Raw genomic sequence first — 16,031 nt, forward strand, 5'->3', positions numbered from 1 at the left:
TTTTCTATAAACTTGACTGGCCAAAGTACAACATCCTGTAATTTGATCTCAACATCAAAAAAGTGATTTGTGTAGAATGATAATTAACTGTAAAGTATATACTCCACTTGTTTTCATTTAGGTTTCAACAAATTCATGTAAATAATTAGGGTCCGATCACCATAATAACCAACAATCATCTAAGTTTCAGTGCCAAATGCTTGTAGACTCCCAGAAGATATTATGATTAGGACGATAAATAATTTGTTCCTCAATATATCCCATAAACAAATCTTCAAAAATGGGGGTAAATGATGCCCCCATAGCATTTACCTTTAGTTGCAGATAACATTCATCTTTGAAATGAAAACATTTTTTGTTAGCATATGCCCAGTGAGACATATCAAGAATGTATTAAATCCTGGACTATATAAAGAAACATGATTCAACCAATATTCCAAGGCCAACAACCCTGCCCAATGAAGAATATTAGTGTACAGAGCCAATACACACAGAGTGCACATATACCACCCTTTATCAAGTTGCATTTCCTTAATAATATGTAAAAACTCAGTTGTATCTTGGATACAAGATCATATAACACCCAATAATGGTTTCAAATATTTTGTAAGAAATGGTGATAAGGGTTCTGTGAGAGACCCCCTTCCAGATACTATCGATCTCCCTGGGGAAATCACATCATGAGCAAAAACCTCCTCGGGCACCAAATAACTTGGTACAAAATTTAAGCCTTTATTAAAGACATCAGCTTCTGTGGAACATTAAAGGGTAGAAGAAATATTGTGAACATTTCAGTTAAGTTCTATTATGGAGCCATCAGCTGCAACAATGACTCTAAAGTAGTTACTTATTTTAAGGTTCTTGCATTCAGTCCTTGTCTGATGCCTAAAGGGATAACATAATTTCTCTTTTTGGCAGTAGGGGAAACAGATGGAGTCTCAGTATCAGTATCTGCAGCTGAAGAGAATTCTTCAGCTGACTTCTCAGAGGCGCTATCCACTTTTTTAAATATAGAATTTTTCCTTTTGCACTTCCCTGATGATATGGGACGTTCTTTATTATCAGAAAACTTAACTGTTCTATGCATATTAAACTGTTTGCCATATTTGTAATCTTTATAATCCCTTTGAAATTTTTTAATGATTCATGTTTTTAAATCTTTTTCCACTGATATTAAATCTTTGGTTAGCTGCACAAACTGTTCACAGTAAGAATTGTTCTGTTTTGTATTTCATAGATGAGTGTTATCTGCAACTAAAGGGAACTGCTATGGGGGCAGTTCCCTTTAGTTTAGCAGAGATCAAATTACAGGATGATGGTACTTTGGCCAGTCAAGTTTACAGAAAATATCCACAGTTTAATATTTTATTACATGCCAGCAGTTGTCCTCCTAAGCATATAATTAAGAATATACCGAAGTCTCAAGTTATCCGGCTTTGTAGGATTTGTTCTTCAGATGAGGTGCTGGCTCAGCAGGAGCAAAAGCTGGTCAAAAGGTTTTGTAACAGAGGTTATAAATATCAGGATGTGGTTAATTCATTGAAAATCTTTTGTGGCCTTAATAGGCCTAAATTATTGAAATATATTCTCAAAGAAGTTGTGAAATCCCCATTTAGATTAGTTACCAATTATGGTAGCAATACATCTTTTTTACTGACTTGGTCCAAAAACATTGGGGGATTTTATCTGATGACACCCTGAAAGATTTGGTATCTTCTAAATGCAAAAATGTGTGTTGTCATCCCCTTTGGTAAAAACTCTTTACCCATGAACTACAACATAGGCGGTAGTATACTTAACACTGAAAGTGTGATAAGAGACCTTGGGACACAGGTGGATAGTAGTCTCTGCTTTGATAATCACATCACCACAGTAGTCAGGAAATCCTTCTACGTGGCACACCTCATCACAAAAGGTTTCTCATCCAGAAAAAAAGAGGTCATTGTTCCCCTCTACTCATCACTCATTAGACCCCTTATAGAGTACAACGTCCCTTTTGGTATGTACCTCACAAGACATCTACAACAACTGAAAAGGCTGCAGAAATACCACACAAAGAGGATTACCAGTCTCAAACAGATGCCCTATGCAGACCGTCTTAAAAAACTCCAGCTTTACTCCGTCGCATATCGCCTACTTAGAGGTGATCTCTGCATAACATACAAAGCTATGTCAAACCCAGAGCTGTTGGGCATGCTCCACTTAAAGAAATCCCAATCCCTCTGAGCTACACACTCTAGGGACCTAAACCTTGTCACCACAATAAACAGAACATGCTGGAGGGATAGATTCCTGTCCCAGGGACTTCCCATACTCTGGAATAAACTACCTATCTGTATCAAACAAAGCTCCTCATTAGCACTCTTCAAGAAAAATCTTGATGATTGGATGGGAAATAAGAAATTCACCCCAGGGATCACCTCTGTGGCTCTGCTCAACAGTGGCACAGGAAAATAATTTTCTTGGGTGGCAAAAGCCAGGGTACCTTTTTGGCTGGGCTTCTATAGGCCCCAGGGCCGATAGCCTCGTCCCTACCTATGAACCTATGCCTTTTTTCATACCAAAGGAGTAAGATGTTGGGTGGATGGTTTAACCATTATAAAAAAAAAAAATCAGTGGAAATGAAAAAGGTTTACATTAGACTACATTGGATGGCCAACTTTTGTTAGGTTGTCAAAATTGTGGACATTGCAGTTTTTGTAAATACTTTTTCAAAACCAAGAAATTCACTTCTCACAATACTTCTCATGTTTTATATTCATGTTTATGGAAATTGTGGGTCGTATTGGGTGATTTATTTAGCTGTATGTATATGCCCTGTATTTTATATTAGACAAATTTCTTGTCCTTTGAAAATGGTATTTCTGAAGATTTGAGTGATGTTAGATGTGCTAGCCCATCAAATGCTTTATACAAACATACTATCAAGCATCCTTCATCTAAATTTAATTTTGTAGTTATAGATAGAATTATGTTTAATAGGAGAGATAAGTCAAGATGGCATGACCTATTAAATAAAAATGAAAAGGGCTGGATTATTACATTAGGTGCACTTTTTTCAACCTGGGCTTAATGAAAGTTTTTAATCCACCAATGGCAGGCAGACTTTGGATATTTAAATGTTGTGGATATGATGCTGGTTATTGCACTGATTAAGGCAATTTTGTCGAAACCGGTTTTCTGACTCTTTTTTCTTCTTCTTGGTGATTATTATTAAATAATTGCAGTAATCTTTGTCATGTGGTACAACTCCTGCAAATGCTCCCCATCCTGCTTTTATGCCACACTCTGAGTAGTTTTCTGCCATACCTGTAGCAGTTTATGGCCTTTACTTATCTGTAGTCTAGCACCCTGAGATCTAGTAGTGTGAGTGGCTGCGTCCTGTAGTTACAACTACCCATAGACCCTACTTATTCACTGTAGTGGTAATGAGTGTTTCTGTCACTGTGTCAGGCTTCATTCATGATGGTGACTCACCTGCCTCTGCATAAATGCGGTAGGGTGCAAAACAGTCAGTAAGTAAGTTGACTCCACATGTCACACACATTTTTGAGTACTCTCTGCACGTCTTCTGTAATAAATAGCCATGGTATATGAACTTCTCCATTCTTATTGGATGATGTGGCTCCCTTTGCAATGGTGTGTTAATTCCACTCAATGCTGGGCTCCTTCTTCAGATCACCAGAGATCTGGACAGATGCCGAGCTAGCAATTGTTGTGACAACTATTCTCATAAATTTGTCTGTGTTCATGAGTGGACATTTTCATATAGGGAATAAACCTACTCTCTCTAAACAGAGGAAGTGTTTTGGCAATAGCCATATCTGAGAAAAACTAGAAATGAGGCATCTACCTCTTTACTACTCATCTTCCAGTGGTATACTGTGCTTACAACTTGATCAGGGAGATCAGTGCAATTCATATAGTTGTGCAATGCAAGACAGATGGACAGAGCTTCTCAATATGAGTGTCAGTCATCTTTCTGTATTCTCTGCACAGTGGAGTTAAGTTCTAACAGATGAGTCTTAGTTGGTAGCAGAAAGACTGTATGATTGTCTTTCAGTGCTGTGGCATGCATTGATCAACTCTGTCTCTGAATAATGTCTCCTTTATTAAGCTTCCTCGTGGCCACATTATTGAGACTGTATAGACATTGTGCATGTGTGACGTGCATAGTCCCATAACGGTACAGACCATGCTACATTAACACATTTGTTATTTCTACTGATGTGAAGAAATTATCAAAGTACACATGGTGATATGTACCATATAATTCCTACAAGAGATCTATGAATACATGATGTGTAAGTCTGAATTCTGGTGTTTTTTTTCTACTTTTCTATATTTGTAGCCATATTGGTTATCAGCCAGTATCCACATCTTGATGTCATATTTTTGTATCTTCACTGGTATGCACTGACACTAGCTCAGAGGACCTTGGAATGACACTATAGCCTCATCTATAGGCACATTTTTATAGGGGCTGTATACTGGCTTTAGAAAACCTTGATAAGAACATTTAGCAATGGGTGCATTTAGTGCAAATTATCATGGCATAGCTGAGCCCTTGGAAAGTCATCAATGTTATTATTAAGGTGAAAGTGCTGTCTAATTTTTCAAACTGTACATGCGGCATCACTTTTGTGATGGGGGTAATTGCAATACAAAGGGTCCATTTCCTCTGTATTTCCTGTATTCAGGAAGAGATGCCATACTCATGGAGATCTATATTTGAAGGTGTACCCATCAAGTGTTCACCTTTTATGCAGCCTACTGGCACTGAAAACCGTGCCAGGTGGTCTCTTCACCAATATGGTGGTACATTGAGGGTGGGAATTTAAGATGGAAAAAGTCAAGTTAATTCTTTTTTTATTTAGCATAGTCTTTAACAGGAACACAGGTTGCACAGAATCATGGACATTAACATGATGCAGTTTATTAGCCCGCTGACCCAGAGGTGTGCCCTTATTACTCCATAGTTCTTTTGAATAGCATTATTAGTGGGAGTCTCCTCACTGTGCCATGTACATTTACTGCTGCCCACACAAAATGGCTTTTCTTGCCCTGACACCATTTTCACTCTGACACCTGCATATGAAGTACACTGCATCACCTGTAACAGTGGATCATCAAATGTGTTAAACAGCATATTTTCTAGACAAGCAACTAAATAGTTGGTGGACAGTGGTCAAAACAAATGTTCATTTCTGTCATCAGTACTCAAAGTAACCGAAGAAGATAATGGAGCAAGGCATTCAGCATCAGTGTACTTTTATAATTGTAAGGATAACATTGCTCTAAAATCCAAGTACACAGACTGTAGGCCTAATGGAGTGACCAGGAGTGACCAGTGCATTCTCTTTGTAAACTTTGACATACAATAAATGTATGCTGGAATAATGGCTGACAGGCCTGTGCTCAACACATCTAGACATAAATTGTTGGTGAACAGCGCTCAAAACAGATGACGCTCATGTCAATAGTATTCAAAGTTACTGAAAAATATAATGGAACAACGCATTCATCTAACTGTGTAACAGTAAAGATAAGCTAGTTCTAAAGTCAAAGTATAATGATAAACTTGGACTGCCATACTTCACCTGCACTGCCACGTACTATATAGCTATTTAGGAGTATGTGGTACATATCTTCTGCAGAATTTCTCCCATTCTTATTGTCATTACTGGATCATGATGGTTTGCTGACTGTGACAGAGGTAGCTCTAGCGGTCCCACCAGTTCACTAAATGAATGGCTGATCTGCATGTTTCCTAATGTTCTTGTTTATAACATGAAGCATGGTAACAAATTCTGGAAAGAAGTGCAATGGACATACTGCACAGACCCACAGATATATCCCAGCAGTGGAATAATACATTCAATAAGCCAAGCACACACTTAGGAATGTTTTTGGTTTGTGCAGTTGTTTGGTAATAGTATCTGGGTTTATTTTGGACATAATCAATAATATCTATGTTTTTGAAACACAGCATTCAACTTTTTGTCATTTGAATACTTTTATTGTGGCAGAAAGCATGACTCTCTTTATTGATGTAGATGAATCTCTGTGGGATGCCATTTTTGCTTAACAGGCAGTAAAAGTTGTGCTAAATGGGTTAAAGTATATTGGAGGCAGTACCGATGTATGACAGAACAAGAAGTAGGTCCAGTCTTTCTGAAGCTCTGCAAGTTCCTTACACCTTACTTGATCAAACAAGATGTCCTAATGGAGCAGAAGCTTGCTAGGTCATGTAGAGCCTTGTAAAGTTCCCCAGACTTGTACAATCCTCAACTAAAAGTTAAGGAACAAAAAAGAAGTCTCCTGAAATATGATGAAACCATAAGGAAAGCTCTTCCTCCCCAAAACTGTAGCAAGGTGCTTTCTAGAAATGCAGTATGCAGCTTACTTCACTTAAATCACCATGCAATGAGTGCTTCCGTACTTCAGCCGAAACTGCAAATAGAGTATCGGTATTCATAAACCCATGCTATTACTGCACCACAGCACCTACTGATTGTGCCCCTAACAGCTTGCATCCAGGGTGGCTACTGTGGTGTAGTTTTATTCACTCTAATTATACCCCTGACCAATGGAAAGGACAAATGTGCACTTTAAAAAAATTATTGGCTTAACTCAGCAGCAAATTTCATAGCTACCCTTGGCAAACTGTTTGAAGGGACATTAAAATAACAAATGACACAGACACTAAAAAAATAAGCCTTTTTATTCCATTTGGACCAACAAAAAGCTTGGTAAATCTCTATGTGATAAAGCCACAATGTGAAGCCTTCCCAAGATCACAAATAGCCTATGTCATGTGAACAATAGGTACACCAGCCATTAGGGGAGGATTAAGAGTAACTTGGGTCCTGAGTGTTTTTCAGGTCATGAGCCCCCCTGCTGATGTTCACTTTTTCAGGATAGGATGGACCATGCATATATGCATATTTTCTTTTGGATTCGTCTTCCTGATTTAACTAATTCACTCCATGGAGCTATGGAGGTTTGTATTCTTAACTTCCAATGACTGCATCCCAAGCTTTTTGACAAAATCAGGCTGGACCCACTTCACATAACTTAAACTCAAAATACTGAATTTCATTTGACTGAGACTACAATACCTAATTTTCAAAATACTGATCACTCATTTGCCTGAATCTCATACTGAAAGTTTAGAATCCTGAATTTCAAAATAGTGAATGAATTTTAAGCCATAGACATGCACACTTACAACACCAATGACTAACTCTTTCTAAAACTTAAAAACTACTTACGTACCCTCTTAACAGAAACTAGAAGACATAAAAGCAAATTATGTGGGGGGGGGCTATGCTCCCCAAACCCCCCAACTATACAGTATATATACTAACTCCAGGATTGCACTACAGAGGGGGAAGGGCATATGTCTTTTGCTTACCTTATAGTACTGTGCACACAGCCACTACTGCAGGAGCACATGAAACATATATCATATTACTTTAGATACTTCCCATAAAAATGTAAAGAGACATACCCACATTTAGAAACACTACAACACTACAACACTACTTTTAATGCTATTATTGGTATTCGGACAGTCAGCACTTTAAGTTACAGTAATGTTTTTTATCACAAGCAAGTCACAGGTGAAGGGAAACACACATCACGACTATATCTTAAAATCAGAATTTTAAAATTCAGGACTGCAAGCTTTCAGTATAATGAGACTCAATCAAATGAGTTTTCAGTATTTTGAAAATTAGGTATTGTGGTCTCAGTCAAATGAAATTCAGTATTTTGAGTTTCAGTCATGTAAAGGTGACCCATTTCAAACATATGTTCATATCTCTGTAGCCATAAGGCTACTATTAAAATGCAAATTGCAACATGTTCACCACAAATGCATCTTTACACTGGTACTTTTCATTAGATTCTACATCTTAAAATGGATTTTATAAGTCCCAATAAACACAGTAAATATTCATTGTGTAACATTTTGTAAACAACTTACAATATCTCTGTAACTACTAAAGCTACACACATACCCCTGGATTCTCTATGCCTTGTATGGTGTGCAGGATCAGTGCAGGAGCTCTAGCAGGCAATATGTCTGCCCTGCGATCCAGGAACAGCCTGCAGGGGTGTGCACAAGTACTCCTGCACTAGTCCTGCACTGACTAAGCCCCTGTATGCAAATCCCCCCATTTGCAGGATAAATCCATGCAAATGAGGTGAATTTGTGATCTGGGAACCTTGCAACCGGTCGTGCAGGACTAGTGCAATCTGCAGAAATGTACTCGGTTAATAACCGAGTACATTTTTGCAAAATCCAAAATGGAGCTGTGATAGATCCAAATAAAGGCTGCATATCAGTTAGGAAGCATGCCAATGGCCAAGTATAAGGCCATTGGCATTACAAACAGCCAAAAAAGTAAAGCCAATCTTGGCTGTTTAAGAGTAGGGCAGTGGTGTTCAAATGGGATCAGGGGAAAATAACAAAATAAACCTAAATTAAGCATTCTAACCAAAATCACTATTCTGACATGCAAGTTAATGGCAAGCAGAAGACAACATGGCCAGTGAGAAGTGGTTGCTAAGGGGGGAGGCTCAGTGTGAGACATGTAACTATGCATTAGCAGACAATCCTATGCAAATGAGGGTAATGATAGTGAATCTCAGTTTTCCCCACCATGCTAGTCAGGTCCCAACAGTGTAAGAGTAGGAATAGCTTGGTGCAAGCCTAGGAGTTAGCTGACATCATGGGGGGGTGTCAGGCATACAGTAAGCAGATTGGAGCCCTGTGGCTCAGGTTTGATCCTTGCTAAGCACAGCAAAGCAAGGGTGTGTGTCTGACTCTGCCTAGCACTCTGTAGATTGCCTAAGTGGGTGTGCGCGCCACGCACCGGGTTTTAAAGGAAAAAAAAAATTAAACCAGGAAATAGCAACACTGTGCACATTGGGCACTCTGTTTGCGCAGCGCACTCTGGGCTTAAACAGGAAGGCAATGGGAAGGGAAAACAGCAGTAGGAAGGTAATCTAGTAGAACTAGCATAGTTGGCAGGTGAAATGTATCAGTATCAAACAATTACACAGGTAGTAGACCAGCCCAACCCAGAACACTACTATAAACTATGCAAACACCTTCCCCTCTGGGTTTTCCCACACTCTACACTTACCGGTGTAAACAAGCGGGGAACTTTTAACACTCACAACAGCAAAATGATAGGGGCTGCAATAGCTATCATACAACAGCTTGTGGAAGAGGCTGAAGGTGGTGAGGATGTGAATGCTGTCGACCAACCCACAGTGAGGAGACGGTGAAGAGTGCACAGACCCCGGGTAACCTACCAGGAGCTACATGAGCACAAGACAGTGGAGCGCTATAGGGTGGACAGGGACCTCCTACAGCAAATTGTTGAGCTGTGCCGGCCATGCCTCACAGACAGAACTAACAGAAGGGAACCCATCCCAGTGGATACCAAGGTATGTGTAGACATAAGAATACTAGCTACAGGTACTTTCCAAAGGCCAAATGGGGATATGATGGGGATCTCACAGGCATCAGCATCCAGGGTACTCCACCAGTTTCTGGATGCCATGTCAGCACATGTCGGTGAGCATGTATATTTCCCCAACACCCGTGAGGCATTGGCCAGCAATATGCAACTGTTCCACCAAATAGCAGAATACCCTGAGGTAGTGGGTGCTATAGACAGCATGCACATATGTATTAAAGCACCACCCAGTGAGCAGGGTAGGGTCTACATCAACCATAAGGGCTTCCCCTCCATCAACTGCCAGGTCATGTGTGGTGCCCAGGGCATAATAATGAATGTGTGACTTGGCTGCCCTGGAAGCTATCACAATTCCCACATCTGACATCTGACTCAGCTGTACCACAGATTTGCTAATGAGAACATCCCTCTTGGTCACCTAGTGGGGGATGCTGGATACGCACTGGAGCCGTGGCTGATGACACCCATCAGAAATGCACACACACCCGAACAAGAGCTCCATAATGAGGCACACGCACAGACCAGAATTTTAGTAGAGCATGTGTTTGGGATGCTCAAGTCAAGGTTCCGGTGCCTGAACACATCCGGTGGAGCCTTGCAGTACTCACCAGCTGCATGCACCCAAATTGTCCTCGTATGTGCCATGCTACACAATATGATCCTGCAGAAACAGCTGCAGCAGGAACAGCATGGGGCAGGGCCACACAGCTCCCCACCATTTCCAAGGCCTGCACAGGCACAGAGTGACTTGGAAGAGGAAAAACTTGAGCCTGCCCCAGTAGGCAGAAGGATGTGTGCCCATTATGCCCTGGCCTTGGCAAAGAGGTAATGCATAGCACATACAGGGACACAGGAGGGACAGGAAATAACATCTCTCTCTGACTCTCACATACAGTAAAAGGGATGCCAAACATTACACTACCTGTGCTTAACCATGTGTAGGGAGTGTACTATGTGCATCTGACATAGACAGCCCTGCAGCACCACCCTCAGTACTGGGACACCCACAAGGTAAGTGACTCACACATGTAGTCAGGGGGATTCACATAACCAACAACAGTCACAGCCAGAAGGACAGGTGTACACAAACACAAACAAAGGCTGTGCTATGACCTCTGGATGATGCCTATGGGTAACCCCCACCCAGGCCTACACAGACAGACTACAGCAGGTTAGGCAGCGGGATGTTAGTTTTGAAGGGTAGGAAATCAGAAACTAATATGTAGGTAAATCAAAGCTAATCTCTGTAGTACACTGGTATGCTGCTAGTCAGAGCGATAGGTAAGACTACAGAATGTAATGGGATACCTGACATACCAGTACAATCATAGCAAATATGTACAAGTGTCAGGTGTGCCCCCACATCCTACATAGTAATGTAATAACAGTCAGGTGTGTCCCCCCCAAACCTGTGCAGACATGTGGAAATAGTCAGGTGTGCCCCCCCATCCTACGTAGAAATGTAGTAACAGTCAGGTGTGCCCCCCATCCTTTGTAAAAATGTAGAAATAGTCAGGTTTGCCCCCCCCCCATCCTACGTAGAACTGTAGTAACAGTCAGGTGTGCCCTCCATCCTATGTAGAAATGTAGTAACAGTCCAAATGATCAACGGATACCCTGCAGAAACAGTATGCTACCAGTACGTGTACAACACAAAGGTTAACACTGCAGTACAAACTACCTGAACTCGATCCACACATTCAATACAGTTGGGCACTTAGAGAAATTAAGGCAATGTCAGTCAACAACATTCTGAAAGGTGATACTGGGCATGCTCATACACTTAAATACATGAAGGCCATGTCTGCAAACACCAGTGGAAAAGATATCTGGCAGTCACAGATGTTAGTGCAGACACTCCTCAATATGTACCACGCATGCTTTGCACACACAGTGGACAGGAACTCAGACATATATCTAAGGACAATACACTATAATAAGCCAGAGGTAGACATACATAGATGTGTGGAAGAGGGTGACTGTGACAAGGAGCCATCCAGGCCTGTACCACCCAGCACACAGCCAAAGGGCCACAACCACATGAGGTTCAGACGTCACTCACTTTAGATACTAGCCACCAGTATCTGTCAGCATTACAGACTATGTGGTGCATGTGCTAGCTGTGCAAAATGACTGTACAAGGAAGTAGTCATATAGCAGCTGTATACACGTACCTGTGAAATATGATTGTGCATGTGTGTGCATGTGGTGTGTAAACCTCTAGATGAATGGGTTATGGCCGATGCACACACACTGCCCTCCCCATAGTCCTACTATGACAAGCCTGCTGAGGGCATGCACCGTGAAATACACCTTTGGGAGAGCTGTAATCCAGTAATCTCCATGGCACCCCCCATAACTGCATACTGCTGTAGTGTGATAAACTAGTGAGGTAGGAGTTCCAAGACATGGCAACTGCGTGTGTGCATGTCTGTCTCTGGCTGGGTAGAGAGCAATGCTTTTTAGGGTACTCACACTCCCTACAACTCAAATGCTCTACTTTGGCAAGGCTGCTGATGTCATCCACCTAGAAATACACCTCTGGGAAAAATGTAGCCCAGTAATCTCCTTAGCGCATCCTATAACTACGTACTGCTGTAATGTGATAAATTAGGTAGGAGTTCTAATCCCAGACGTGACAAGTGTTTGCGTGTGTGTCTGTCTGACTCTGTCTGCGTAGACAGCAATGCATTTTAGAGTAGTCACACTCCCTACAATTCAAATGCTCTACTTTGGCAAGGCTGCTGATGTCATCCACCTAGAAATACACCTTTGGGAAGGTTGTAACACAGTAATCTCTGTAGCACATCCTATAACTGTGTACTGCTGTAGTGTGATAGAACAGTTAGGTAGAAGTTCTAATCCCAGACTTGGCAATTGTGCATGTGTGTGTGTGTGTGTGTGTGTGTGTGTGTGTGTGTGTGTGTACAGAGCAATGCATTTTAAGCTAGTCACATGTACTACAATTCAAATTCCCTACTTTGGCAATCCTGCTGATGTCATTCACTGTGGAATACATCTTAGGGGAAGGGGCACTCCAGTAAGCTCCATGGTGTGTCTTATAACAGCATCATGCTGTAGTGTGATATAGAACTCTGTTAGGGGTTCTATCCCCACACATGGCACTTGTGGATGTTTTGTGTGTGTTTCTATGTTTGTGTATGGAGCAATGCATTTTTGGCTAATCACACTCACTATAATACAAATGCCCTACTTTGGCAATCCTGCTGATGTCATTCACTGTGAAATACACCTTCGGGGAGTGGGCACTCTAGTAATCTCCGTGGTGTGTCCTATAACAGCATCATGCTGCAGTGTGATATAGAAATCTGGCAGGGGTTCTATCCCCACACATGGCAGTTGTGGATGTTTTGTGTGTGTTTCTATGCTTGTGTAAAGAGGAATACATTTTAGGCTAGTCACACTCACTACAATACAAATGCCCCACTTTGGCAATCCTGCTGATGTCATTCACTGTGAAATACACCTTTGGGGAAGGAGCACTCTGGTAATCTCCATGGTGTCCTATACTGGCATAGTGCTAAAGTGTAATATACAAGTTAGGTAAGAGTTCTAATCCCAGACATGACAGATGTGTGTCTGTGTCTTTGTTTGTCATTCGTATCCTGTGTTGTGGTGGTTGAATGTGTAACAATTGGACTCAATTTGGAGTGGGTTTTGCAAACTTCTTATATGGTGGGCCAAGTATATATTACAATGTCCACTGTACAGGGATAACAGATGTGAAATAGCCAAGATGCTAGTGTGAAAATCCATACCCCTAAATGTGACATCAATGCCAGTTGAACAATGTTAGCAACCCTTGTATTACCCAGGGTACACTCTCAACCCATGTCTCATACACACACACGCACACTTGCCTAGGCAACAGCCGCTATGTTGGTAGTACCCTGCACATTGCCCACTGATAGTAACCATGGTGTGATTGCAGTTGGCTACCAAGGGCATGGCACCCTGTCCATCAGTCCAATAGGCATGTACATGCCGACAGTGCGCCTCCCCCATGTTCCCCATCGGACACCTGCAACACCTGTGGTGCCATGAAATGTGACCCACAAAGGTCATAACATGCCTGAAACACAAGCCCTGTATGAACAGATGCCACTGACACCAGGGAATACCAATATCATGCTATCAATGTAAGTGCAGGGCCAACCTGCTGTTCATGAACAGTTCCCACCATATGAGGCCAGGACTGGCACATCTGATGATAATGATCTGTGTACAAAACATGGGCCAGACACTCCAGGTACAGTTCCACATGTCACTGTACATGCATGTGGGAGGTGTGCACATCCCAGACACTGTCCATACCATGGATGAAGGAACTTTTACATGGCAAGCAATGCACAGCATTGACCACACACAATAGTCACCCAGGTGACTTCATGGTGAATACAATAACCACCTGTGTGGGCAACTCCAGACACTACACTCCTGAGCCACAATGCAGACCATTGTCATGTGGCCTGATGCCATGGTATACCCATCACCTAGTCTTGTATAGCTGTTAGGCACCGTCAACCACAACACACCCGTGAAGCAGTGCACACATGCATGTCAGTACTGGCACCAGTATCTGTGTGTAGTGTATGATGCTTATGACCACATTCACACTGACTACAATACCCATTGGCATACTGAAGCATGCTGTCTGATGTCAGACACCTCCACATACTCTTTGCACATATAACCTCTGTAAGACCCCTGTGGTGCATGTGATACCTGCACAGTGCTTTGTTGTGGCAATCCCACTAGTGATGAGTTGTATTCCTGGCCCTGCCAAGTGTGGCAATGTGTGTGCATCCCTGTGAGAGTGTGGCTATGTTGACGCTGACACCTGTTCATGCGGGCAGGCACATGTACTACACTTACCACATAGCTACCATATCCCTGTTGCAGATGTCACTCACCATCATATATACATTCTGAGGGCTCCCCAACATGTAACTTATGTGGATCATCCAATAACTGCATGGACATGTGATAGCACTACATAGTTGTCAGGGGTTTGATACCCTCTACTGGTAGGTGTGTGACACAAACATGCGTAAGTTTTAATCTCCCACCCCTTCTTGGCTTTTCTGTGCCTCTGTCTGCCTCTCTTACTCCCTCTCTGGTGAATGTGGAGACTTACCCCTGCTTTGCTTGGGCAGCAGCATGTGTATTTTAAGTGATGCTCCAGATCAGCTGATGGTCTCTGCATGAATTTCAGCCCTCCTCTAGCTGATTGCATGTGGAACAGCTGTGGTAACATTCCCATAGCCAGTTGCATGTAAACACACATCAATATCTAGGAACATCATGTTGGTGTTGGGCCTTTCATTCCCTGTGAGCAGGAACTCGATCTGTTGTTTGGCAAACTGCATCTCAGATGGATTGGGGTTTACCTCTAACAACAACAGGCCAAAACACAGGAGGGGGGTATGCCTGACCTGACTGCAGACTGTAGCTGCTATACTGCATTTGGAGTAATGTTGGTTTAACAGGATGTGTGTGGCTATGGCTGTCCTACATGTTTACATACCTGCCATGTCAGTGCTATGTGTATGAGGGAACACCCATCTGTAAGGCCATTTGCAGACTGGGCAGTGTGCAGTGCCTTTTATTTCAGGTATTATCCGCAGAGCACCTATCTGTGAACCGCAGAAGGTAGTGTGAGGATTGCAGTCCATAGATGGTGACAGCCATGAGAGTTACTGACTTCATATCCCTCATAGGACATATGGTGCAACAACCCCTGTTACAACAGTAAATGTATGAGGTTATCACAGCAACATGTCAATAGTGGCCTGGTGTATGTGCCTCCAGCCACAACCCTGACAACCTTTGTGCATATGTCATGCAATAAGGGGTGCATATGTACTGTACACCATTATTACTGACATCATATCTGATAACAAGCCAGTGAGATATCAGACTGCTACACATGTAATGTATAGTAGGGGTTATATTTGATGACATAACCAGGACATTCTGTGGTTGTGTGTACAGTACTAAGGTCTGTGTACTTATGGTGATTTTTGGCAGTGTGTGCATTGTTAATATGTACCTTGGCCTGTGTACAGACTGTGGCAGATGTTGTTATTCTTGGTCTGTTCTAGCTACATGCTGCTCCACTGTATGTTACCCTATTGGCTTAAATGTTTGTAGGGCAATACACACACATGTCCCATACCACAGACAGGCAGCAGACCACAGTGTGTAGTGGCCCAGTATATGTAGGGTGCATGTGTGTGTGTGGCACATATGAGGCTAGTGCTGAACAGATAGTCCATGTACTGTAATAATATGTGAGCATGCCATATGTAGCTGTGGCTGTGTTCACAGTGGCTGTGGTGATGCACCTACACACAGGTGTATGTTACTCTGTGCTGTGGCATGCCTGTAGAGCCTGCTATCATTGTGCAGGTACATGTGCATTCCCTCATAGGAAATGTAGGCCAGTGTTGAGCCGGTCTGCTGGTAGCCTGCACAGTGTTTTGTTACATGCCTAGCAGCTCAGTGTACTTACCC

The sequence above is a fragment of the Protopterus annectens genome, chromosome 3.part0 (assembly GCF_019279795.1).
Source record: "Protopterus annectens isolate FY-2018-M chromosome 3.part0, PAN1.0, whole genome shotgun sequence".
NCBI classification, from domain to species: domain Eukaryota; kingdom Metazoa; phylum Chordata; order Ceratodontiformes; family Protopteridae; genus Protopterus; species Protopterus annectens.